The following is a 27,425-nucleotide window of genomic DNA, read 5'->3' as shown; positions in this document are numbered from 1 at the left end:
GCTGGGTAGGTGATTCTTGCATAATAATTCTAACTCCTTTGTCTTCTAGTATATCATATTTCAAGTCCTCCCATTCTTTAATGTGGAAACTGCCAAATCCTGTCTAATCCTGATTGTAGCTCCATGATAATTTGAATTGTTTCTTTTCAGCTGCTTAGATTACTTTCTCCTTGATCTGTGAGTTCTGAAATTTGGTTATGATGTTTCTAGCAGTTTTCATTTTGGGATCTCTTTCAGGTGGTGAATGGTATATCCTTTCAATTTCTATTTTGCCCTCTGGTTCTAATTTATCAAGAAATTTTTCACTGGTAATTTCTTGAAAGATATTTCCTTTTTTTTTTTTTTCTTTTGAATCATGTTTTTCCAGGTAGTTCAATAATTCTTATAGTATGTCTCCTGGATCTATTTTCATTCTTTTTTTTTTTTTTTAGTGTATCAATTATTTTATTTTTAACATTTTTTTCTTAATAGTATTTTATTTTTCCAGATGCAAATATAATTTTCAACATTCATTTTTGCAAAAATGTTCCAAATATTTTCTTCCTTCTTCCCTTACCTCACTCCTCAAGACAGCAAGCAATCTGATATAGGTTAAATATGTGCAGTCCTTTAATATTTCCAACTTTGTTATGTTGTACAAGAAAAATCAGAACAGAAGGGAAAAAAAAAACCTCTCAAGAAAAAAAAAAAACAAAAAGGAAAATACTATGCTTTGATCTACATTCAGTCTCCATCATTCTTTATCTCTGAATTCAGATGGCCCTTTTCATCCTGAGCCTACTGGAATTATCTTGAATCATCACATTGTAGAGAAAAGTAAAATACATCACAGTTGATTATCACATAATCTTGTTACCATGTACAATGTTCTCCTGGTTCTGCTTGATTCACTCAGCATCAGTTCATATAAATCTTTCTGGGTTTTCTGAAATCAGCCTGCTCAGTGGATCTATTTTTCAAGTCAGTTGTTTATTGAAGAATTTTTACTTTTTCTTCCTTTCTTCCTTCCTTCCTTTCTTCATTTCTTTCTTTTGTTTTATCATATCATAGAGTCATTAGTTTTTACTTGTTCAATTCTAATTTTTAAGGAATTACTTTCTTCAGTGAATTCTTGTACTTCCTTTGCCACTTGACCTATTTTTAGTTATTTTCCTCAGTAAAATGTTATATATCTTTTCCCATGCTATTGACTAGTTTTTATGATTCTCTTCCAATACTCTCATTTCTTTTCCCAATTTTTCATCTATAATTTGCTTTTTTAAATCATTTTTCAGCTCTTTAGGATTTCTTTTTGGATCTGAGACCAAATTACATTTTCTTTGAGGTTTTATATATAGCCATTTGACACTATTGTTCTCTTTTAAGTTTGTGTTTTGATTCTCCCTATCACCACCAATTTAATTTCTATCATCAAGCTCTTTTTTTGGTTTTTGTTCTTTTTTTTTTTTTTAGTCTTGGTATTTTTAAGTGACAGTTGGGCTCTGATCCTGCGCTGTTCCAAGCTTTTTGTGCTGGGGCTCTGGGTCTTACTGTGGCCTTTCACTAGGCTTTAGGGATTAACTGCTTGCTTTCTCTGAAGGACAGTCTTCTCATCTTGGGGGTGAGCTTTTCCTGTTGGCCTCCCCTGGATGTGGGGTTTACTTGCTGACCTACTCCAAGAATAGGGCCTGCTGCTAGGTTGCTATGGAAACAGGGCCTATCTGCTGTTAGGCCCAGAATGGGGTCTTACTGTGGGCTAGGCCCTTCATTACTGGTCAGCAATGGGGTCAAGGCCTCCCTGGCGACTTGTACCAGGCAAGAGGTCACTGGGATGGGACCTTGCTGTGCTTGTCTCAGAGGCAGGGTGGGGATGATGGATTGCCTTAGGCTCAAAGCCCGGTGCAGGCCCTCTGCTCTGAGGCTGGTTGCTGCTGTGGCTGCTGCTGCTGGACCTCTCTCCTCCCCAGTGAGACAGACCTTTCTTGCTGAGCTGACAAGCTGCTTCTTGGATCAATTAGCTCAACAGATCAATTCCAAGGTAGTTTTCTAGTTACTTGAAGGGGAATTTGGGAGAACTATCGAAGAGTCCTTCCTCACTCTGCCATCTTGGTACTAGAATTCTCAACATAAATTGTTAACATTCAACTGTATCATAGAATGCACATACAACATACAGTTAGTTACACAGTCAGTATACATTTAATAAGCACTTACTATGTATACTGTCCTAAATACTGGGGATTCAACAAAAGGAAGACACTAGAATTTAGAGCGATTGAGGAAAGTGGGATTTTAGCTGGAAGGGAATCAGGGGAGCTAGGAAGAGAGATGAAGAGGATTCCATGCTTGGGGAAAAGCAAGTGAAAATGCTCAAAGCTGGAAGGTGGAGGGTCTTGTTTGAAAAATAGCAAAGAGGCCAGCGTCACTGTATCAAAGAGCTAGAAAGGTCAGGAATATGGAAGTATGTTTAGGAGAATTATGCATGTTGAACCCATATCAGATTGCTTGCTATCTTGGAGAGGGGGAAGGAGTAAGGAGAGGGAGAAAAATTTGGAACACAAAGTTTTGCAAAGGTGAATATTGAAAACTAATTTTACTGGTATTTGGAAAAATCCAATATTATTATTTTTAAATGATAGTTACTCCATAAAAATACAAAAGAAATAAAAGTATATGAAATACTGAGATATGGGAGAGAGAGAGGTCAGGATGATGAGGCAAGTTAAATACTACACAGGCATGACATTTATGTTAGAATTACATGACTCTAGCCTTAAGGCATGTGATGAATAAAATATACTGCATATAATCAATAGCAAAGACACAAATCTCAATATAGTGCAAACCACCTAGTACCACCTGACAAAAGTTACATTTGGTAGCAAAATACATAAATCATATGCAAAAAACAACTTGTTTAACATTGTATAATATCACATAAAATCACATGTAGCAAAAACGTTTAATACAGCTGTATACAGCAAACATAAGTCAAATGCCACATGTAACATATATTGCAAATGTACATATTATGTGCCCTAGGATGATTGGGAGCACCTGGCTCCATAGGTCAGAACTTCTTTCATTTTTCCTGGATGATCCTCTGTGAGTTTGGTCACTGATTAACAGAACTTGGCACTCGTGGATAGTTTGAATTGTTTATTAACTTCCTCATACATACTAGCCTGTGATCTCTTTAATGCTAGGCTTGTACCTATCATTGACTCCCCTATCTCCACAGTTGGAGTATATTCTGGCAAGCCATATATGACTTTGCCTCTCCTAGAACCTTCAGTTGTAGGATGCTCTTGGCAATTTCAGCTAATCTATATCTTTTCCTCTAAGAAATGGGTAATTAGAGGAGATATCTTGGGCCTGATTGGGGATAATTAAGCTACATGGCCTTAATGATTTAAAACCTAAATGTAGCCATTGGTCATAGAGCCACTGGTTCCCAAGAGGGAACGAACTAAATTCACTAAGATCTGTTTTGAGGGGAAGTTTATATAAAATGGTGCAAAGAAAGGAGAATAGTTCTTCAGGTTGAGAAACTATTTATATGACTATTGTTGTTAATCTAATTATTTATATGACTATTGTTAATCAAAATATATCCTCTGAAAGGAGACCTGGAATGCTGCACATGTATATCCTGAGTATTTGTATTTAGTAAAATAATGATTTTTTAAAAATTATCTGCTTTATTGATACAATCTGTTCAGATTCTGGACTGTATTTTAGGTCAGTTAGCATCTGGTTAAAGATATCTTCAAATGCCCATTTTTCAGAATCATTGTTTGTGACCTATATTCAGAGAAGAAAATACAAAACAGAAAAGTCTGGACTCGAGGCCCAGTCTTGGGCTCATCTACACAAGTACATATTCTCAAGATATATATTCATAGCCAACATGATGAGAAAGAAGTCCTCTCTTCTTGCTAGAAATCCAAGGGACTGCTTGCAAAGTTCCACATGGTATACTTCACAGACAGGAAGATAGAATTCATCTCTTCTCCTTTTTTGGCCTATTAATCAAAGGATTCTTTCTGGCTCTTCCCTAATAATCCTTATTTTAAATGTACAATAGTCACAGCAACTAATAAAGAGCCATTGCTCATTTATAGCTTTTTAAAACGGCCAACAGGCTATAAAATTGTGCATACTTTTTGATCCAGCAATACCACTACTGTGTCTATACCTCAAAGAGATTTTAAAAAGCAGGAAAAGAGGGAAAGACCTATTTTTACCCAAAAAATATTTATAGCAGCTCTTTTTGTTGTGGCAATGAATTGGAAATTGAGGGGGATGCCCATCAATCACCCATTTGCAAAGAAGCAAATTTAATTTTGATGTCAGGAAAACAATTTGAGCTATCTCAAGGTGGGAATGGACTGCTTAAAGGAGTAATGAGTTCCTTCTTACTGCAGGTCTTTGAGCAAAGTTGGATTGAATAATGTCTAAAATACCAGGTGAGATAGTACAAGCCAGAAACTAGTTTATAGAAGTTAGTCTGCCTTTCCATTTCCCTCATCTGTATAGCTGGATCCATAAGAATGATTACTCTTATTGTGAATGCCATGAGCTACATTTTTCCTTTCTCATTTCAATAGAAATTATTTGTGCTACAAAAAATAATTATTTTTTTTTCTGAAAAATGCCAGGTTCTACTCTATGTTAAATGTGTCAGTGAAAAAAGGATATGAAAGGGGCAGCTAGGTGGTGCAGTGGATAGAGCACCAGCCCTGAAATCAGGAGGACCTGAGTTCAAATTTGACCTCAGACACAACACTTCCTAGCTGTGTGACCTTGGACAAGTCATTTAACCCCAATTGCCTCAGGGGAAAAAAAAGGATATGAAACTATATTTGGCAGATTGAGAACTCTCTTTTACTGTGGAGAACCAATGTGCATGTATGCACACACATAAATCTGCTTAATGAGACTATAAGTCTTCTATACGCATATAGTATCCTAGATCATCAAAAGTCATTCAGTCATACTTTCTTATTTTTACAAACAAAATAACTGAAGCCCAAGTAGACCAAGTGATTTGTGTATATTCAAATAGCTTGTGAGGGTCAGAAGGAACTAAAACCCAAATTGTCTGATTACTGAGCCAATTCTCCTTGCACAACACTTCTTCCTCAGAAGAATTTTTTCTCTAATCAAAGAGTTTTCAAACTTGTCCACATTAATTCTTCCTTGGTTTTACCCTCAAAGGTATTCCAAATTTTCCCCCTCATATTACAATGTTTATATTCAGGGGGTCATCCCATGGCTCCATGCATCGGGATAGGTCTGCCTTGTTAAATGACACGTGATCTCTCAGCTCCTGACTGATCCTTGTGTCCCCATGACATCCTGGAGTTTTCTCAAAGTTGATTAGCAGCTGAAGGAGACATCGTTCCCTCAATAGAGTATAAGAGTAAGTCAGTTAAATGTATTGGTTAACCTGCCATCTAGGGGAGGGGGTGGGGGGAAGGAAGGGAAAAATTGGAACAAAAGGTTGGCAATTGTCAATGCTATAAAATTACCCATGCATATAACTTGTAAATAAAAAGCTATTTAAAAAAAAAGAATAAGTCAGTTAATAAACATTTATCAAGTATTGGTTAATATATCTCTGTTTGAAGGAAAACACTGTACACATCAACAGCAAGACTGTGTGAAGATCAACTGTGATAGAATTAGTTCTTCTCACCAATACAGTAATTCAAGACAATTTCAATAGATTAGATAGAAAACACCATCCTCATTCAGAAAAAGAACTATGGAGACTTTTGTCTATTTTGTTATTGTTGTTTTGTGGTTTTTCCCTTTTGTTCTGATTTTTCTTTCCCAACATGACTCATATGAAAATATGTTAAAAATTGAGTATACAAGGATAATGGACATCAATTTGCATGCTGTCTTGGGGAGGAGGAAAGCAAGAGAGAGAGAGAAAAAAAAAAAACCAATTAGAACTCAAAATCTTAGAAAAATGAATGTTGAAAACCATCTTTACTTGTAATTGGAAAAAAATATACCATAAATATAAAAAATTAAAAGACACACACACACACACATACACACACACACACACACACACACACACACACACAGAGAAGGCAGTCTCTGAATTTAAGGAGCTTGCACTCTAATTGGAAGGACAACGTAAGAGTTGTGAAAAAATTCCGCTCCTTTCTCTTGGTGGGGTCATTGCTTCAGGGACACATATAGATGAAAACTCCCATAGAGGATGATTTCTTTCCTTTTTTTTTCACCAAGCAGCTATGGTGATTTGTAACAAGCACACATGATTTGGCAGTCAACATATGCTAACTTATCTGAGATGGGACCTCAAGTCCATGACTACCTCTCATGATTTATGTTTCCTCAAGCACAGATCACTGAAGAGTGATCCCAATGACAAGAGATGGGCTTTTCCAGATTTAGTGGCTGCCTCATGAGTTCAAGAGGTCTAGAGTTCCTCGTTTGGGGCTATTAGACTATAATTACAACCTTCTTGGAGGAGAAAATGATCATCATCAGAATGCTAGAGCTGAAAGGCTTGCACATTTTCTGGCTGGCCAGAATATTGAAACTTCGTGAATTGCTTGGACAATATAGAACCAAGGTGAATATGAAATCTCTTTTCAACAGTCCAACTTATCCACTGGGAATATTTGCTGTGCAGGAGAATGAGTTAGAGGTATTGAGTTACTGTCTCATTTTTTTAAAATTTGTTTTTAATAATTTTTTTTGTTTTTAATATTTGTTAATGTATACCCATAATGCTTGTATTTTAAGCATTTCCTTTATGGTAAAGGAAATAAATTGCTGTCTTACATCTAATATCTGCTACTTTGTACATAAAGTACTTTTTAAGAAAAATCCTATTAATCGCTTTTGGGGAGAACCTCGACATGAACCATATTTGATTTTTGTATAAGAGATTTCTCTCTAAGTTATACTCTGGAATAGGATCAAGGAGCAAAAGGATGTGAGAGTCAGATTGGACATTCCACCAAGCTATGGCAAATGGAAGTCATCTACCACCCTTTGAGGTCAATAGAAAATCTTATATTTTTTTTCTTCTCTGACACCACTGAAGTGTTTAAAAAAAAGAAAGAAAGAAAGAAAGAAAGAAAGAAAGAAAGCAATTTTTTCTAGTGAAATTTTATCTCCTGGCACCCAACTTTTTACCTATTATTTCTGGTTTCTATTGTGATATTCCCTTTCTCCCATCTTGTCTTTTCCTATCTGGCACAGGCATCTTTGGTGTCTATTTAAACTACTGTTACACAAGAAAACATAAGGGTATAAACTATATATTTTCTTCTTTTTGGCAAAACAATTAGGGTTAAGCGACTTATTTAGGGTCACACAGCAAGTGAGTGTTGAGTCAGAAACCAAATTTGAACCCACATCATCCTGATACCCCAAGGCTAGTGCTATCCCAAGGCTGTCTACCATGCCATCCAACTTTCCCTAAACTATATAATTTAAAAAAAATCTTTACAGCAAATATTTTTGTTAAAATTCTGATATCCAAAATCAATAAAGAATAGATGCAAATGTCTAATCAATAAATGGTCATTTCTAGTCATATTTTATTCATATCAAATTCAATATATTCCAACAGAACTGATTATTTTATCTTTCCTTCAAACTTTCCCATTTCTATTGAGGGCATCATCCTTCCACACAGGTTTACCATCTATATGATCTTGGGCAAGTCATTTTACTTTTTCTTCAGTTTCCTTATGTGTAAAATGAAGAGACTGGACAAGAGATTCTCTGAGGTCTCTTCCAGCTCTTGCTCTATGAATCAATGATAAACAATCATATTCCTGGTGAGTTCCTCCTTCATCCTAGTATCCTTTACTGATCTCCAACCTTACAAAGTTACCCTAAAAATCTGGAATTTCCCTTCAAAAGAAAATAATCTTGGAATTGCTTAATCATCTTTTTTTCCAACAGGCTGGCGCTATCCAAAATTCCCCCTCAACCTCACCCCTTGTAGAAGACTAATCCTTAAACTCTCCAGGAATTTAGAATTACACAGGAATTCCCCTCTCCTCTATCCAAAACGCTAAGTCTACAAATTTAGGAAATCTTGTGCCAATGAAGCTAGTCTAAGAGCTCAGCATTGTCCAGTATAGCCCTCTTCTTTTTTTAGAGGAGGCTAGATCCAAAAGCACAACATTGTCCAAGAAATCTCCCCTATTTTGTGGAGGATGGGACAAGTGACTTTATCCTTTCCCAGAACTTTATGGGTGAGAATTCTGAAACTACCTCTCTGTCATCCTTCAGGTAAGAAGAGAGCTTGTTTCAATTATAATGTTTATTATAATGTTTCTGAGACTCTCCAAAGTTGCCCTTAGGTTTCCCCTTGGGTAGAGGAGACCCAGGATGAATAGATAGGCTTTTACCTGCTCGAATTCAGGTTGACTCAACTTTGCTGTTATTTCTTTGATTGCCTACATCTCTTAACTCCAAATTCCCAGCTCTCTTTCATAGGCCCAGTATAAAGCATTGGTTCCCATCCACAATAGTTTGAGCCAAGAAAAACAACATTCTTTCCTCAAAGAAGTGAATCAGTTGATGAGTATGCAAGCCAAGAAAAAGTCCCTATTCCTCTCAAGAAGATATCTTTGACAAGTATGATTGGGAGGAAAAAAAAGATTTTTGGAAGATATTTATTGAAAGGTTTCTATTTGTTTACTAAGGTTCCTGTTTTGTATTCCCCATTCTTTCTTTAAAAAAATTAATAATAATGTTCTCTCCAATTACATGTAAAAACATTCATTGTTTTGTTAAATTTTGAGTTTTTTAAAATATTAAAAATGTTCAAAATTGTTTTAATATGTAATTGGGAGAAAACAAAATACATTTAAAATTTTAAAATAAAAGTTAGTTTTTTAAGCCTTGGGGAAAAAATACATTTTGAGTTCCAAAGTCTATCCTTCCCTCCTTTTACCTCTCCCTGAGATGATAAAAAATCTGATACAGATTATATACATACAATCATGTAATATATATTTCTATATTTGTTATTTTGTGGAAGAAAATTTGAATCAAAGAAAAATGAAATTAGGAAAGAAAGTGAAAAACAGTATGCTTTAATCTGTATTCCAGCACCATCAATTCTTTCTCCGAAGGTGGATTGCATTCCTTGACATAAGTCCTTTGAGAATGATTTGGATCGTTGTACTGCTGAGAATAGTTGTCGTTCACAGGTGTTCATCTTATAATATTGCTGTTACTGTGTACAATGTTCTCCTGGTTCTGCTCACTTCACTATGTATCAGTTCATGTAAAACTAGGTTTTCTGAAATTATTATGTTTGTCATTTCTTATAACACACTAATATTCCATCACAATCATATACCATAACTTATTCTGTCATTCTCCAATTAATGGACATCCCCTCAATGGCTACCACACCCCCCCCCCCAAAAAAAAAATGCTGCTATTGTAGAAAACAGTGCCTTTTCCCTTTAAAAAAAATCTCTTTGGGATAGTAGGAGTGTTGCTGGATCAAAGAATATGAAGAGTTTTAAAGCCCTTTGGGCATAGGTCCAAATTACTCTCCAGAATGGTTGGATCAATTTACCACCAATAATGCATTAATGTTTCAGTTTTCTTCCATCTTGTCCAACATTTATCATTTTCCTTTTCTGACATATTAGCCGATCTGATAGGTGTAAGATGATACCCTCAGAATTGGTTTGATTTGCATTTTTCTATATGCATTTTTTCATATGATTATAGATAGTTTTGATTTCTTTGTCTAAAAATTGCCTGTTTATATGCTTTGACCATTTGTCAATTGGAGAATGACTTGTAGTATTAAAATTTTTTCTTAGTTCTCTCTATATTTGAGAAGTGAGTACTTTATTAGAGATAATTGCTGTAAAATTATTTTTTCCTGAGAGAATTTTTAACCAGTCATACAGAGGATGTCAATAAAAGAAAACAGATAACTTTGAATACACAAGATTAAGAAGCTTTTTTCAAAAACAAATTAATGCAGCTAAGATATGAAAAGGGCCCACTGGGAAAAAAAATTATCTCTGATAAAAGTCTGATATTCAAGATATATAGGTAACTAACTTAAATATATGATGAAAGTCATAACTGACAGATAAATAAACAAAGGATATTAAGTTTGCAAAAGAATTATAAATTATCAGCTACTAGGTATGAAATTAGTCCAAATCACAAATAAGAAAACAAAAAATTAAAATAATTTTGAGTTTTCATCTCATACTCAGAAAATTGATACAAATTGACAAAAAGAAAAATGCTCTAAATCACTATTGACCAGAGAAATACAAATTAAAACAACTCTGAGATACCATACCACCTCACACCTATCAGAGGGGATGTGGTAAAACTGGGATACTGATGTTCTGTGGGTTGAGTTGTGAACTGATCCATCCATTATAGAGAACAATTTGAAACTATTCCAAAGGGCAATCAAACGATGCATACACTTTGATCCAGGAATATTATTACTAGATCTATATTTCAAATACAAAAAAAAAAAGTAAGGAGGAGGGCTTATTTTTATAAAGATATTTTTAGCAGTTCTTGGGTGATGGCTAAGGGGATGCCTATCAGTTGGAGAATGGCTAAACAAGCTGCAGTACCTGATTATAACGGATTATTATTGTGTTATAAGAAAAGATAAGCAGTATGATTCTAGAAAAACTTGAAAAGACTTACTTGAACTGATGCATTGTGAAGTGAACAGAACCAGGAGAACATTGTACAGAGAAATAGCAATATTGTTTGATGCAGAATTGTGAATAACTTAGCAGCTATTTTCAGCAATTCAATGATCTAAGACAATTCCAAAGGGTTAATGATAAAGCATACTATCTGCATCCAGGGAAAGAACATGTATTATTTGAATACAGACTGGAACATGATATTTTCTCTCCTTTTTTTTCTTTTATTTGAGTCGTCTTATACTACATAATTAATATAGAAATGTTAAGTATAATTGCATATGTATAACCTATATATTTGGAGAGGGAGGAAAAAAAATTTGGAACTTAAAACTTTACATAAAAATTTTAAACAAAATCATTAAATTTTTAAAAAAATGAGAATGTGTGAAGGAGCTATATTCAACTCTTTCAGTGGAAAGTATTTTTCTAATAAAATCATAGAACCAAAGTAGCCAAATCTAAAAAGTCTTTTGTCAAATAGTATGAAATGGAATAATAAATAAATCTGACTTTTTTGGACTAGAAAAGAAAGAAAGATAGAGTTCCTAGGGCTTGTAGTCAGGATAGACCTGGGCATAAATCCTGCCTCAAACCTTTGACTATTTTTCTTATTGGGTGGCTGGGGGTGGGGATAGGTCTGCTTCAACATGGCCCTGAAAGTTACACTAAATTTCAAGGCACTATTTGAATCAATATCTATTTAAAATTCCTATATTGAAGTTTCCCTCCCTTCCTCCAGTGTCTTTTCTTGCATATCTAATCAGATTTCATATATGAGATCATCAGTTAAAGGCATTTAATTTTTTTAAAAAATGGCAAGGGAAATAACAAGCAAAGCTGCATCTATCCCCACCCAGCCTCAAATCTCCACTCTTCCTGACACTCAGTGACACACCCTCCCTCAGATTCCCACAATGCTAATAGTAGAGGGAACAATTGCAGCCTGAATAGCTCAGACTAGTAATGTGGTGATGCAGCTGGAATACCTCTCTGCCTCCAAAGCTATTATTTGCCACCTTTCCACTGAACTACGATTGCTGCTTCTCTGATGAATTGCTATTAGGCTGCATCTCCACTGGACTGCTAATTCAATCTGCTCCCTCTCTAATGAATTGCTGTTTGACTATTTCTCTACTGGATTGCTTTCACCATCTGTTCCTTTTCCATTGAATTACAGCTTCTTTACTACAGGGAATATTTATCTGAGGCTCTTTCTGTTGAGCTACGCCATAACCCCACAGTGATTTTTGCACTTCTGTGAGTCTGACTAACCCCTATATCCAATCTGAAAAGCAAAAATCCTTCAAATCAAAGCTATCTTTTTGTTGTTGTTTTTATTACCTTGATTCCCCCTTCATTGGAACTCCCCAAGTCATCTTTACATTTGGTTTGGGACGAGTTAATTTCTTCCAACTACAAATCATTTACCTGGGGGTTAGTACTAGGATTATGAAGATTTTCTTTGCCATATTGGAGGAACAAGGGGTAACTGGAGACTTTTGCCCTGCTTTCCTGCCATCTACAAATTCCTTCTTATATTCATATCCTTACATTAATAATTAGCATGTCTTTATTTGATGGTTGGGATATTTTGATGAGAAACTATATATAAAGTTTTTGCCTAAATACTAAATAAAATACTAAATTAATAGCAGCTATCTATAGACTTTTAAAAAAGCTATCAGAAATAGCTATTGGGCAGCCCTTTTTAAAAGAGTAATTTCAGTAGCCAATGTTTTAAATACCATAGATTATATCCAATGACAAATAAAATTTTTGTACTAACAGAGAGTAGCTTTTGACCTTTAGTGGACAATATCTTTATGTTAATAAATAGCATGTCTTCACCTAGTGGTTGTGAGATTCTGATGAGAAATTATATATAAAGTTGTTTCCTAAATACTAAAGTATTAAATTAATGGCAACTATCTAGACTTTTTAAAAAGCTATCACAAGTAGTGATTGGACAATCATATTAAAAAGGTAATTTCAGAAAGAGCTGGAGAGACTTACAGGAACTGATGCTGAGTGAAATGAGCAGGACCAGGCGATCATTATATATTTCAACAAGAACACTATATGATGATCAATTCTGATGGACGTGGCCCTCTTCAGCAATGAGATGAACCAAATCAGTTCCAATAGAGCAGTAATGAACTGAACCAGCTTCACCCAACGAAAGAACTCTGGGAGATGACTATGAACCACTACATTGAATTCCCAATCCCTCTAATTTTGTCCGCCTGCATTTTTGATTTCCTTCACAGGCTAATTGTACAATATTTCAAAGTCTGACTCTTTTTACACAGCAAAATAACTGTTTGGACATGTATACATATATTATATTTAACTTATACTTTAACATATTTAACATGTATTGGTCATCCTGCCATCTAGGGGAGGAAGTGGGGGAAGGAGGGGAAAAATTGGAAAAAAAGGTTTGGCAATTGTCAATGCTATAAAATTACCCATGCATATAACTTGTAAGTAAAAAGCTATTTTAAAAAAAAAGAGTAATTTCAGTAACCAATGCTTTAAATGTCATATTATATCCAATGACAAAATTTTTGTTCTGACTAAGAGTGCCTTTTGATCTTTAGTGAACAATAATACAAAACTATGGAGTTAAGCAGGAGAGAGACATACCTGAGTTCCCTTGTTGGGGGCAACTGTAGATGAGCCACAAGGGAGAGCAAAGCCAGCTAACAACTTCTGAAAGTACTTGGGAACCGAAGAGGGAGTTATACCACTGGAGTCACAATTCCAGTGGCAAAGGGTAATGAGCCATTAACAGAGAACAGCCCTCTAAAGATCCTCTACAGGGGAACTGTTGAACCTGCCTCTGTGGGGATTGGAAATGATTGGAATTTACACAGAACTTTGGTATAGAATTGTTCATTTGGAGATGGTTCTGTTGAATTTATAAGAATTCTATTTTGTTTCCAAGGACTTCAATACCTACAGTTGTATACTGCATTCTTATAAGGGAAATGAGAATTCTTAAGAGATGTGAGGAAGTGATTTTCATTACATTAGGACATAAAGGCTAAAATCTAGAGAAGTAAGAAAAAGTCTTCCAAATTACAACGAAGCCCTTCATATTCTAAGAGTCTTTGACACAAGGGTTATTGTATATGAATTCTATTTGGATGTCCTAACAGAGATTTAAGGCATTCAATTTAATAGCTCTCACATAATCAAGTAAAAAAAAATTTTTTTTGAGGCAGAATTTAGTGATTTGCTCAGCATCACATGGCTAATAAGAATCTATGGCCTGAACTGAATACAGGTCCTCTTGTTTCCAGGTGAGATGCTCTATCCATCTCACCACTTAGATGCCTGTATCACATAAATTTTAAAATACTAATAGAACTTTACTCCTAATAAGCTGAAGTCATTCCCCATTAGCCCAAAGTCCTTTTATCATTAATTCAGTTAGTTGCTAATTTTGGATAATCTTCTTGCCAATCTACCCAACTTCTCATCTTCAGTTCTGGTTTAAGTTATCATCATGAGCCTTCTGAGGAAATGTGGTCTATTAAAAATAACCCTGCAATTGAAGGCAATTAATAATGGACTTCAAGTTCCAATTCTATCAATTATTAGGTGTGTGAGCTTACCAAATCCCGTTTTTTCTCTCTGAACTTCACAGTGTTCTCATATATAGAAATATGAAATTGAACCATGTGCCCCTAAAGTTTCTTTCCACTCTCATATTCAGGACTCGGGATTTGTCTCTCTTCAGAAACATTGATTCTACTCCATCCTAATATACAATATCTACTAACTGTAATGAATAAGCCACTGAATCATGTCATTTAAAGTAAACATTTGTTGTTATCATTTTTTTCAGTCCTATCTGACTCTCCAAGACCTGATTTGGCATTTTCTTGGCAAAGATACTAAAATAATTTGACATTTCATTCTCCAACTCACTTTAGGGTTAAAAGATTTGCCTGGGGTCACACAGCTAATAAGTGTCTGAGGTAAGATTTGAACTCGTGGTCTCCTGAGTCTAGGGTCAAGCTGTATCTGCTGAATCATCCAGCTGTCCCTCCCTCTTCCTGGAGCCATGTTGCCATAGAATGGTAGGCATCTGAAGCAGAAGAGGGCATCAAGAACTCCTGGATGCAGCTCTCTAGGGAAAGGAAAGGGATTTATAGCCCTAAGTTCCTGGACCCAGCTTCCTAGGGAGAGGAGAGGCAGCATGGTGCATTGGAAAGATTTGGAGTTGGACCCATATTTTGTTATTGATGACTATTAGTTCTTTTGTAGACTGCACCAGAGGTTGCTCCTCTGACTAGAGTCCATCCTTACTTTAAGAGTTCTAGACAGTTAATCAGCTTGGGTTTAGCTATAGGTATTAGATGCCGATCTGCCATTGTCTTTGTCTTCTTAACAAATTGTCAAGAGATATTAGATCTAATAGACTCACACTCTATATCCAGAAATGTATGATCATGGAATTGATTGGGGAATTCTTCTGGTTCCTCCTTATACTTTCCCCCTTTGAAAATTTACTGTCCCAGCAAATCAAATCAGAATGTCTGATACATTAATCCATATCTCCTATTCTAGATAGCTCTATAGGGACCTGGGATGGCTCTAGTGGTGTTTTTTAAATTGTCTTACCCACTATCTTGTGCGAAGTTCTGGAAGTATACTTGAACATAGTTCTTAGAAATTCCTTAAATTAACCATCTTGTGGGAAGGTTCAGATCCCTGATTTCTGAATAGGGATAGAACATACACTGACCCCCTACCCCAAACATCCAAACATAAAGTTAACAAGAAAACAAGTTTTTTTTCAATTTTTGTCTGAGCTTATGCCTTGGTGATTATTGTGTTCAGTTCTAATTCCTCCAAATTTTTAAATAAAAAACAAAATAAAATAGACTTATCAATTGCAAAAGTGCTATTGTGAGCTATTGATTAGAGAAGTCAAGATTTTAGAGTTGCAGGAAGAGCTCCTTATCACCAGTCTACATAGATCTTGATAATGTACCAAGTGAAATTGTGACTAAGAAATACAAGTGGAAAAAAAAGCACATATTTAATTTTTCCTGCCTAGTTCAGCATAGAAAGACAGAAAGGTCTGAGGACTGGAGATGGGCTAAGACTGGTGTAGGACATTTCAGCACAGTGAAAGGCTGTCTACAAAGGCAAGGCAAAGTCTCAGGTCCAGGATTTAGGGGCCTCAACTTGGATAGAATATAGAAAAAGGTGCAAAGTGGCAACTGAGTTTATCTTTACCCACTTCAGGAACCAGATCCTAGCTGTCTGAGAAGGAGGAGACTTGTGCTTAGAGGAGGGTATCCCAGGGTAAAGAGAAGTTGTGTCCCTAGTAAGAAGCAAGTTCAGTTGAGTCTCAGATTCTATGAGCAGAGCAGAATCTCAATTCCAGCTTCCCTCCTCATCTGAATCCTTCAGAGGAATAACTAGGGTAGGAATTCTAAACCTAAGGGGAACCTGCAGTTCTATCATTCTGAACCAAGAGTGCTTTCCAGTTGGCTAATAGTATTTGAGTCTTATGATAACTACTTATACTTATAATAACATACTGAACCATGCTAAATTAGATAATTATTGTCTCTATCAGTGCTAATGACTTAACACTTTGTAAGGATTAAATTCATATATCATAATTAATTCAGCCATTTCCCAAATGATGGGCATCCCCTTAGTTTCTAGCTCCTTGCCCACTACAAAACGAGCTGCTACACACATTTTTGCACATATGGGTCCTTTTCTCTTTTTTATGATCTCTTTGGAATACAGACCCATTAAAAAGACACTGATGGATCAAAGGGTATGTAGAATTTGATAGTCCTTTGGGCATAGTTTCAAATTGTTCTCCAGAATGGTTGGATGAGTTCACAACTCCACCAACAATGTAGCAGTATCCCAGTTTTCCCATATCTCCTCTAAAATTTATCATTATCTTTTCCTGTCATTTTAGCTAATCTGAGAGATATGAAGGGGGGCATCTCAGAGTTGTCTTAATATGTATTTATCTAATCAATAGTGATTTAGAGCATTTTAAAAATATGACTAGAAATGGCTTTAATTTCTTCATCTGAAAAATTGTCTTCATATCCTTTGACTATTTTGCAATTGGAGAATGGCTTATATTCTTATAAATTTGAGTCAATTTTCTCTACATTTTAGAAATGAGGCCTTTATCAGTACCTTCTAAATTGACTGCATTGGTTTTGTTTGTTCAAAAAAATTTAAATTTAATATAATCAAAATTATCCATTCTGTATTTTATAATATTCTCTAGTCCTTCTTTGGTCATAACATCTTAGACAGTGACAATAATATTGCAAAATCAAACTATGAAAGACTTAGAAACTTTGATCAGTGTAATGATGAATTCAAGAAAACATTCTGATATAGATCCTTGGTAGTTAGGTGGGCCACAGGGAGGGGCATTAGCAGGAGAGTTACTGCTCCTGAATTACTAGAGATCAAGTTACTCTTTGGATTATCTAGTCCTTAAGTGGGCCCTTTTATTAGCCTTAAGTGGGTTTGTGTTGCAGTGTGCCATCTTGATTTTCTTGTCAGTTCCTTGCATTGACAAGTAATGATCCCAGAGTTACTAAATCCAATCAGAAGGCCAAGTTATAGATGACAACCCCTGAGGTTATTTTTCATTGATACCCTACTTCTTTGCTAACTCCTTTTAGGCACTTAACTAAGTATCATAATGGCTAATTCATTAGGAACTTGATTTGCTTACTAAAAGTCACAATAGCAACTTCATTAGGAACTGCCCACCTTATGGCAGCAAGTTCTCTAGGAATTTTGTCTGCCTTAAAACATCCTACTATTTGTTATAGCTAGTTCATTAAGCCATTCTTATGGTCTCTTATGACATCATCTCCTGGTTGTGGTATCTTTACCTTTGTTAATTGTGAGTTCCTCTAGGGAACATAGCCTGTATTTTCTCCCTTATTAATCATTAAACTCCCTTTTGGAACTTAGCCACTGCCGAAAGCATAATAAAATTGTTGTCTGTTGATTTGGAAATCGTCCAAGCCTATAAATTCTTTTGAGACACCTTATAATACAGTCTGTGACCCCAACATATTTTGGGATATATCCCTCACACCCCATCAATTCTATTCACCTCCTAATAGAGAGGTAAAAGAAAGAATAGAGATTGAAACTTTTTCGTGACATGGCAATTCAAGGATTTCTTTTGCTCTACATATTAATTACAAGAGTTTTGTTTTTCTATTTCAATTTGAAGAGAAGGAAAGAAGATAGATTTTTGCTAGTGAAATACCACAATTTTTAAAAATGAAAATAAAGAAACCGAGACCCAAAGAGTTTAAATTACTTGCCCAATTAAGTTAATGATACTATACCTAAGTCTGTCTAAGAATGTAAATCTGACTTGTTTTAGAATGACATAAATTAATGCATATGATCATGGTTCTTTGAATCAATTAATCAATACTACCCAACTCAATGTAACTGTAGCTTAAGAATACCTCTATTGCGTCAATTAATCAAAAGTATGAACTAAATGTGAGCAAGGCCTAATGAATTAATCACTCAATGACATTAGACTAGGCTTGAGAAATCTTTAAAAATTATTGGATAAAGAAGAATAATATATGGGAGAAGTATTTGGATTGGTTGAGGAAACATAGTCAACTACATTGTAAAGAAGGTTATCTCCAGTTGTCCTGATCAATATCTGGCCACTGGAGCCAGAGGGGTCTGAAGGGGATGATGAGGTAGATGATCTTGCACAGCCCTCCCTCACTTAAATCCAGTTCACTTGAATGTCACAGTATCACCTTCCTGATGTCATGATCCATCTTGGAGAAAGAAGGACAAACAACAACAAAGACAAACAGTTTTGAAAGGCTTAAAAACTCTGCTCAATGCAATGACCTACAGTAATTTCAATGGATTGATGTTGAACTGTGGCTTCACACTTCCTGTTGGAGTCCACTAAAGGTGTTGGGGTGCTGGGGTTTTGGTGCCATCTCTGAAAGAAGTCAGGATCTGACTATTTCCAAATTAAACATAGACATTTTTTTGGACATTTACTTGGGGTAAGGGGTAAAATGCTAAGGGCCTACTCCTTAAGGGAAAGGGGCACCTCAGTAGAGTAAGTCGAGGAATTGTTATAGAGAAGAGACAGTGAGATTTGGACAAAACAGGGAAATTGGGCAATCTCAGACATTTTTGGACAACCTCGTGGGAAAAATCCATGTGATTAGATACATTTCAGATAGGATATATGTGAAAAAATCCTTTTGTTCTAGAGAAAGATTTACGGTATAGCAGCTAGATATGATTCAAGGTCCTTTTGTAGAGTCTGGCAACAGTTAAGATTCTATTACTTCATGACAGACAAGTGATGGGTTCAAGACACATGTTAACATCTTTTCCAGAGTTTGGTCTAAGAAAGACAGAATTAAGTTGTATTTATGGGTTTGTTCCTCTTAATAAGGCTGATATATATACATGGAAGCACAGTTAAAACTGAGCTCAGTGTGGACTTGCACAGCAGGGATTATTAAAGGCAAAAATCCCAGGTTGGGGGGTGGGGTAAGCACTCAGTGGTTTTAGCAGATTATCTTTGGTCTGGGCTGTTTTGCAGGAGGCATAGCATGATCATATCAGATTAGGTCACTGGAATGTGGATCTGACATGAGCCAGTCTGAGTTGATTCTGTAGCATAGCCGGGGGTAGTTCTGGGTTCAGCAAACAAATTCAGCAAGGAATTTCTATTGTTCCAGTTTAAAGAATGCTTTTTGTCTCCTGCTTCTGATTTCGAAGTCATCTGGTCTGTTCTGGATAATAGGAAAGCTTGAACAAATCAAGGTGGTTAGTAGAAATCATTAACTGCTTCAGTTTCACACATGAGACACATTTTTCAACATGGATTATATAGGCATTTCCTTTGCTTAACTATGTATATTGGTTACAAGGCTTTTATTTTCCTTTTAAACTGGAAATAATTGAGTAGAGGAAAGAAATGTTTCTTAATTTGCAAATTAAAAAAAATGAGGAAAAATGTGTGAGCTAATATCTTTGTATTTAATTCTTATGGACCATGTGACTATAACTCATGGGAACTAGGGACTTTTTTCACAATCTCCTCATTTGTCTTGCCTTTTAATACCTTTTAAACTCATTTTTGAATTATACTTTTCAAGTGTGTAAATTATTCTCCTTTATTGAGAAAACAAAAGCAAAATAGGCACTGAGTAATTTTACTTTCTCTTTATTAATACCATCTCATCCCCTCCAAACAAGGAGACCTCTCTCTTGTTTTCCTTTTTGTCTCCAAAGTTTAAAAAAAAATAACAACAAAAGATGCCCTTCTCCCTTTTAAAAACATTTTACATAAGCTTCTGCTCATTGAAGGTTTTAGCCTTTCTGACACTATTCAAATAGGACCTACCACTTTCACAAAAACCAGCTGTATGACCCTGGGTAAGTCACTTTACCCTGTCTACACTGTTACTTCATGTAAAAAGAGCCCAAGAAGGAAATGACAAACTTCTCCAATATCTTTGCCAAGAAAATTTCAAATGGGGTCATGAAGTCAGATACAACTGAAAAAAATCCCCAATACAACTAAAGAACACCATCTTTGGTTTCTGTCTGCACTTAGATACCTTCATTTCTTCTTTTGTTCTTAGACTTTTAGAAGCTGAGCTCATCTGTTTGCTGTTACAATCTCTGGAACTCCTCATCTTTTCTTCTTTATCAGGATAATTATAATTTTATTATTGGTAGTTTCATTTGAATTTTTAGCCAACTTTTTTAGAGTTGTATGTCATTGATCATAGAAGTAGAGACTTAAAGTTAGAAGGGTCATTAGACTTGATTTGTGAAAACACCCAGAGAAATGAAGGTACTTGATCAAGGGCATAAAGTAATAAATAATAGCTGGTATTTTAATCCAGGTCTTTTGACTCAAAATTAAATTATGGAATCACCTTACCTTTTTCCAATTTTAAAAATGTTATTTCAATTTTTTTTTTTCAGTTCCAGGGAATTATACTTGTGTGCATTGAGATGCTGAGATTATCCCAAAGATAAATCTGGGAAATCTAAGTTCCAATGAAGGTTGAAGTACTAACAATGAAAAAGCCAGATGAGTTCAGTTTCTCATCATTCTAGGCAGTCTTGAAAATTCCTAATCTGAGAGATTGACCTGATTATGATTCTCATTTTAACAATTCCTGAGAATAAGCTAGTTGAGGGTTCATATCAGTTTCCTCTGCTTTCTGAAAGATGAAATTATGTAAGACAGAAATGTCTAAAATTTTCTAATTTTTGTCAGAAAGAGTACTCTAGCAGGCATTCTAATAATTGACATCCCTCCTTCACAACTTTGCCCTGCTTCTCTAGAAGTTATAGGAATTGTTGCTAACTCCTAATCCATTTCTTCCATCTAGATTTTTAGAGATGAGGAAAGAGAGGTTTAAAGGGTTGAAGTGAATTAAATTGTATGATGTATTATTGGAAAGAGCATTAGATTAGAAGCAGAAGACTTGGATTTGAGAACCACTTTGCCCTTTATTTGTCATATGACCTGAGCAATTTATTTTAACATATTTGAGGCCATTACTCCTCCTTGCCCCTCCCCCCCATTTTAATTATTATTTTTTGTTATTCTGAACTTTACAAATCTCAGTGAACCTGGTATTTTCCATATATAAAGGATTATAGATATTTAAATCTGTAGATTAAAAACATGAATCTCTATTGTAAATAGTTTTTTTTAAGCCATAAATTCAGCACTTTAGTTCCTAAGCTATCTTGATTGTAGGTTTCTCCCTCTGAACTTCTTTCTGTTTTCTTCTATGCTTTAAACAAAGTTTTCTTGATTCTCTTTTGTTCCTTTTTTTTGGGGGGGGAGGGAAGGGGAGGAGCACATTTATCAGTAGCTCCATTCTCCTCCCTCCTTTCTGAACACCGAAAAATCCCTCCATTGTAACAAATGAACAAAACCAAGAAAAATCCCCATATTGGCCAGATATTATCTTTCTTTCAGTTTGTACCTCAACGACATTGGATCATTGATCTAGTGCTGGAAGGCACTTTTATTTTTTAATTAAAAAAATAGAAAAGGAAAATTAAACAAAACAGAACATTGTCATGTGCCCAGCGGAACATCAGGGAGAATTCAAATATATAGCAATAAATTACCAGTTCAAGAAAGATTTTATAATAGTAAAAGAAATTATATTCATGAGTGTCCATGTTTTCTTTGCTTCCTTGTAGGTTTTTTGTTTTCTGCTGTGCACTTTTTTTTACTTTATTCTCTTTTTTCCCTTTCATCCCTCCCACCTCCCCCAAGCAGGCACAGATATTTTTACAAATACATCTATAGATATAGCCATACACATATGTATACACACACACACACACACACACACACACACACATACACACACACATATATGATGTAAACTGAGATCTTTTAAGGGGAAATAATGGGGGTGAATCTTGAAACTGTCCAAACTCTCCTCTGAAAGAAGCCCACCTTCAGGAAGCCAGTTAAGTAGTCTCACTTGGTTGGAGATCTTGGCCAGGGACATGGTCACACCCTCTATTGAGTTGAAAATTAGTCTGGAACCCTCCCAGTAACTTAAACTCCCAAGATAGGTGATCTCTCTTCTCTCTCTCGATACTCCCCTTCTGGTAGTTCCACCCGGGGTCTGAGACAGGCCCAGCAACAGTCCCGAGGGGTATCTGCCAGAAGAGGAGGCGGCAGCCATGTCATCCCAAAACTTTTGGGCCAGATCCCAGATTCTCTTTTTCTCCTCTATAGCACAACAGGAGGAGGTAATGATATTAACATCTCCCCAGGAAAGAAAGAATTGGAGGGCAATGGCTTTAAACCCATCAATATACTTGGGGAGGGGGGGGGAGGTCCTCAGAATAGCGACCCAGTCTTTCCTTAATTTGGGAAAGATCTGACATTGAGAAGGGCACCTGTACTCTGAGTGTCCCTCCCCGAGAGCCTGCTACTTCCCTCAGGTGGCAGAGGTTAGAAGGGGTGGCTGGATCAGGGTCCTGAGTAGAAGATGTGGCTGGATCAGGGTCCTGAGGAGGAGAAGGGGGGTCCCATTTCCTGAAGGAGGACTGAGGTGTGGGGGCTGGGTAGCCTCAGAATATGATTCAGGAGGTGAGAGAGATCAGGTATTGTGAGACCCAAGGTCTTGTTTTTGATAAAGGTGTGGTTTTGGACGGGATTTACAGGCTTTCTGATAAAAACTGCAGTGGGGAGCAGAAGAAAGATCTTGTGCCCCCACTGAGTGAAAAGGAGGGGGTCATCTAGAAGGTCATTATTTACTTTCAGTTCCCCAACAGTAAATCTTACCGGCAGCATTCTGTAATGCTGTCTTATTTTAGAATTTTGAGATAAGGCCATAAAGGCTTGGACATAGGGAACTTCAGTCCACTTGCCTTGCCTTCAGCAAAACAAATCAAGCTGCTGGATAGTGCTGTAGTTAATTGAGCCATTAATGGGCCATTTTTCTTGGTTTTCTGAAATATATTGAGGTCAGGAAGTATTGCAAAAGTAAATGAGTTTTTTTGTTTTGAGATCTTTCAACTGAATTTGTCTCTGTTTTTAAAGAGACAGCCCAAAGGAGAATCTTTAGGAACAGAGGAAGTAAACTGTCCCATTCTTCCAAAGCCCCAGATTTTTTAATTCTATAGCTCCTCATTCTCTTAGGCATCCCTAGAGAGAGAAATTTGACAAAAACTTCCTTGATTAAGGGGACATTTTGTCAAGGCTCAGGAATTCCAGCGTAGGCGTCCCCAGACAGAGAATTCTTCTGAGAGAGCTGCAGACAATCTTAACTTTCCTAGGAGTTTGGTTTGAGCTAGCTATAGAATAGAACATTAGCACAAAGGCACTTGCCTCAGTCAGGCTCTCAGGGATCCCCGTACTAGGCCACCAAATGATGAGGTGCAAGAATTGGGGTGGGAGATCCTCTCTGCTTGGAGGCACAGGACCTATATGAAAGAATTCGCAAACTGGAAATCTGTATGGTAAAAAAAGATTTATTGGCAAAGAGAAGACAGCTTGCTAGGAAGACAGATTTCTTAGTGGGCAAGGAATATAGCAAAGGTGGGTTACAGTGAGAAAAAGATATCTTCAACAGTGGGCAAGGTCCTATTTAGGATTTCTGTGAAGATTCAGGTTCAGAATTGTCTTTTATTAGCTGTCTGAAGCTTGAAGCTTCAATTCAATTCAAAATTGAATGAGATTACTTAACTTGGAGTTTGAATCAATGTCAACAACTCTCCAGGCCTAGATCTCCAATTGCAAAGAGATGACCTATCTTGGGAGTTTGAGCTACTGGGAGTGGTTCCAGACTAATCTTCAACTCAATAGGGGGTATGACCATGTCCCTGCCCAAGATCTCCAACTGAGTGAGACCACTTAACTGGCTTCCCTGAGAGAGGACCTCTTTCAGAGGAGAGTTTGGACAGTTTCAGGGTTCACCCCCTTCATTTCCTCCCAAAAGATCTCAATTTACATCATATATATGCATTCACATCCACCCACAGATCCACTCACATATACATTTATCTATATATACATATATAGAGCAACATTGAAACAGCCAGTCTTTTTTTTAAGCTTTTTATTTTCAAAATATATGCATAGTTTTCAACAGTCACCCTTACAAAACCTTGTGTTCCAAATTTTTTTTCTCCCTCCCTTGCCCTTGTCCCTTCTCATAGATGGCAGATAATCCAATATATGTTAAACACGTTCAATTCTTTTATACATACTTCCATATTTATCATGCTGCACAAGAAAAATCAGATCAAAAAGAAAAAAGAATTGAGAAAAAAAACAAAAAGCAAGCAAACAACAACAACAAAAGTGAAAATACTGTGCTGTGATCCATACACAGGGAGTCCCCACTATCCTCTCTCTAGATGGCTCTGTACATCACAAGACCAACTGGCCTGAATCACCTCTCTGTTGAAAAGAGCCCTGTCAATCGGAGTTGATCATCACATAATCTTGTTGTTGCTGTGTACAATGTTTTCTTGATTCTACTCACTTCACTTAGCATCAGTTCATGAGATAAACATCTCATGTCTTTAAGCATCAATCAAAGTTCTCTAACTCCAGCATATTCTTTTTTAATAACTTTTTATTGGCAGAATCCATGCCAGGGTAATTTTTTACAGCATTATCCCTTGCACTCACTTCTGTTCTGATTTTCCCCCTCCCTCCTTCTACCCCCTCCCCCAGATGGCAAGCAATCCTTTACATGTTAAATATGTCACAGTATATCCTAGATACAATATACGTGTGCAGAACCAAACAGTTTTCTTGTTGCACAGGGAGAATTGGATTCAGAAGGTATAAATAACCCGTGAAGAAAAACAAAAATGCAAGCAGTTTATATTCATTTCCCAGTGTTCTTTCTTTGGGTGTAGCTGCTTCTGTCCATCCTTGATCAATTGAAACTGAATTAGCTCTCTTTATCAAAGAGATCCACTTCCATCAGACTACATCCTCAAACAGTATCGTTGTCGAAGTGTATAATGATCTCCTGGTTCTGCTCATTTCACTTAGCGTCAGTTCATGTAAGTCTCTCCAAGCCTCTCTGTATTCATCCTGCTGGTCATTCCTTACAGAACAATAATATTCCATAATGTTCATATACCACAATTTACTCAACCATTCTCCAATTGATGGGCATCCATTCATTTTCCAGCTTCTAGCCACTACAAACAGGGCTGCCACAAACATTTTGGCACATACAGGTCCCTTTCCCTTCTTTGGTATCTCTTTGGGGTATAAGCCCAGTAGAAACACTACTGGATCAAAGGGTATGCACAATTTGATAACTTTTTGAGCATAGTTCCAAATTGCTCTCCAGAATGGCTGGATGTGTTCACAATTCCACCAATAATGTATCAGTGTCCCTGTTTTCCCACATCCCCTCCAACATTCCGCATTGTCTTTCCCTGTCACTCTTGCCAATCTGACAGGTGTGTAGTGGTATCTCAGTAACTCCAGCATCTTTGCTGGCAGTTTCCCATTACTCTCCCCCCTCAACCAGACCTACCGACTTCCATGTCACTCATCTTGCTGAGTTCAAATCTGTCCTCAGATATTTATTTGCTCTGTGACCCTGGGCAAGACATTACATTTAACCCTGTTTGGTTAATCTTCATTCAATATCTTTCCTGAGAAAACCCAAATAGAGTCATTGATACTCTAATAAGAATGAATAACAATGAATTTAACCTGTATATATCTTACTTTTTATATTTTTGTTTGCTTGTCGACTGCATTAGATTATGAGCTCCTTTTTGTATCCCAACACTTAGCATAGTGCTTAGCCTAATATAAGTACTTAAATGTTGATTGCTTGTCAGGGGGAAAATCAGTTCCTGAATTCTGCTTACTTCAGATTGGTTTACTGGCCATGTCTCTGAAATCACCAGGAAACTTGACGTAGCCCCTACATTTCAATTTCCTTGGCATTTTGGAAATCTTGCTGGTTTTTTCAGACTATGCTCTTCTACCTTTTGAAGAAACTTGTTCCCTTTCTTTTTTCTTGAAACTTTTGCTTACTTTTTTGACCATTGAACATTACCATCTGACCCATTATATGTTTTTTACTTTGCCCCAGTCCCCCTGGTTTTTGATACCCTGGAATATCTGCCCTAGTTTTGATAGACACTTCATGTTTCACATTACAATAGTTAAAAGGAGGACCTTACTTCACTCAAATTGTCATACAGATACATTTTAAAAATTAAATCTTTGGCCTAAGCCCTATTTGTAGTGGCTAGAAACTGGAAAATGAATGGATGCCCATCAATCGGAGAATGGCTGGGTAAATTGTGGTATATGAATGTTATGGAACATTATTGTTCTGTAAGAAATGACCAGCAGGATGAATACAGAGAGGACTGGCGAGACTTATATGAACTGATGCTAAGTGAAATGAGCAGAACCAGGAGATCATTATACACTTCAACAACGATATTGTATGAGGACACATTTTGATGGAAGTGGATTTCTTTGACAAAGAGACCTAACTGAGTTTCAATTGATAAATGACGGACAAAAGCAGCTACACCCAAAGAAAGAACACTGGGAAATGAATGTGAACTATCTGCATTTTTGTTTTTCTTCCCGGGTTATTTATACCTTCTGAATCCAATTCTCCCTATGCAACAAGAGAACTGTTCGGTTCTGCAAACATATATTGTATCTAGGATATACTGCAACATATCAAACATATAAAGGACTGCTTGCCATCTAGGGGAGGGGGTGGAGGGAGGGAGGAGAAAAAAATTGGAACAGAAATGAGTGCAAAGGATAATGTTGTAAAAAAAAAATTACCCTGGCATGGATTCTGTCAATATAAAGTAATTATTAAATAAAAATTTAAAAAAAAAAATCTTTGGCCTAAATAATTTATTTTTTCAGGATTTAAATTTTGTGTTATTCTAAACTTGGTGAACTTCAACAAACATGCAAATTTCCAACTATAAAGAGAATTGCAAGTGAGACCATGAATCTCTTTTACATAGTTTGCTGTTATTTTCATATATATATTTGTGTATATCTGTATGTATAATAAATTCAAAACTTGTCTACTTCTCTGTGTCTCCCTCTGAATTTCCTTTTGTTTCATGTATTTTTCAAATATTTCATTGTTTTCTCTCCTTCCCTCCCTCCCTCTCTCTCTT

General features: G+C 36.2%; 1 protein-coding gene and 1 long non-coding RNA gene across 2 annotated transcripts in view; one reads left to right on the top strand and one right to left on the bottom strand.

Annotated features, from left to right (window-relative positions):
* Window positions 1–13,552, bottom strand: part of LOC127540985 (uncharacterized) — a 48,165-nt gene extending 34,613 nt beyond the window's left edge. The window contains exon 1 of the long non-coding RNA XR_007948332.1: window positions 13,347–13,552. This is a non-coding gene — a long non-coding RNA (uncharacterized LOC127540985). The remainder of the gene's footprint in view (window positions 1–13,346) is intronic.
* The window catches only part of UBAP1 (ubiquitin associated protein 1), a 104,961-nt gene that overhangs the window by 10,666 nt on the left and 66,870 nt on the right, over window positions 1–27,425 (top strand). The window lies entirely within an intron of this gene.

The sequence above is a fragment of the Antechinus flavipes genome, chromosome 1, assembly GCF_016432865.1.
Source record: "Antechinus flavipes isolate AdamAnt ecotype Samford, QLD, Australia chromosome 1, AdamAnt_v2, whole genome shotgun sequence".
NCBI classification, from domain to species: domain Eukaryota; kingdom Metazoa; phylum Chordata; class Mammalia; order Dasyuromorphia; family Dasyuridae; genus Antechinus; species Antechinus flavipes.
The sequence above is the reverse complement of the archived record's forward strand: the minus strand, read 5'-3'. Positions and strand labels throughout refer to the sequence as shown.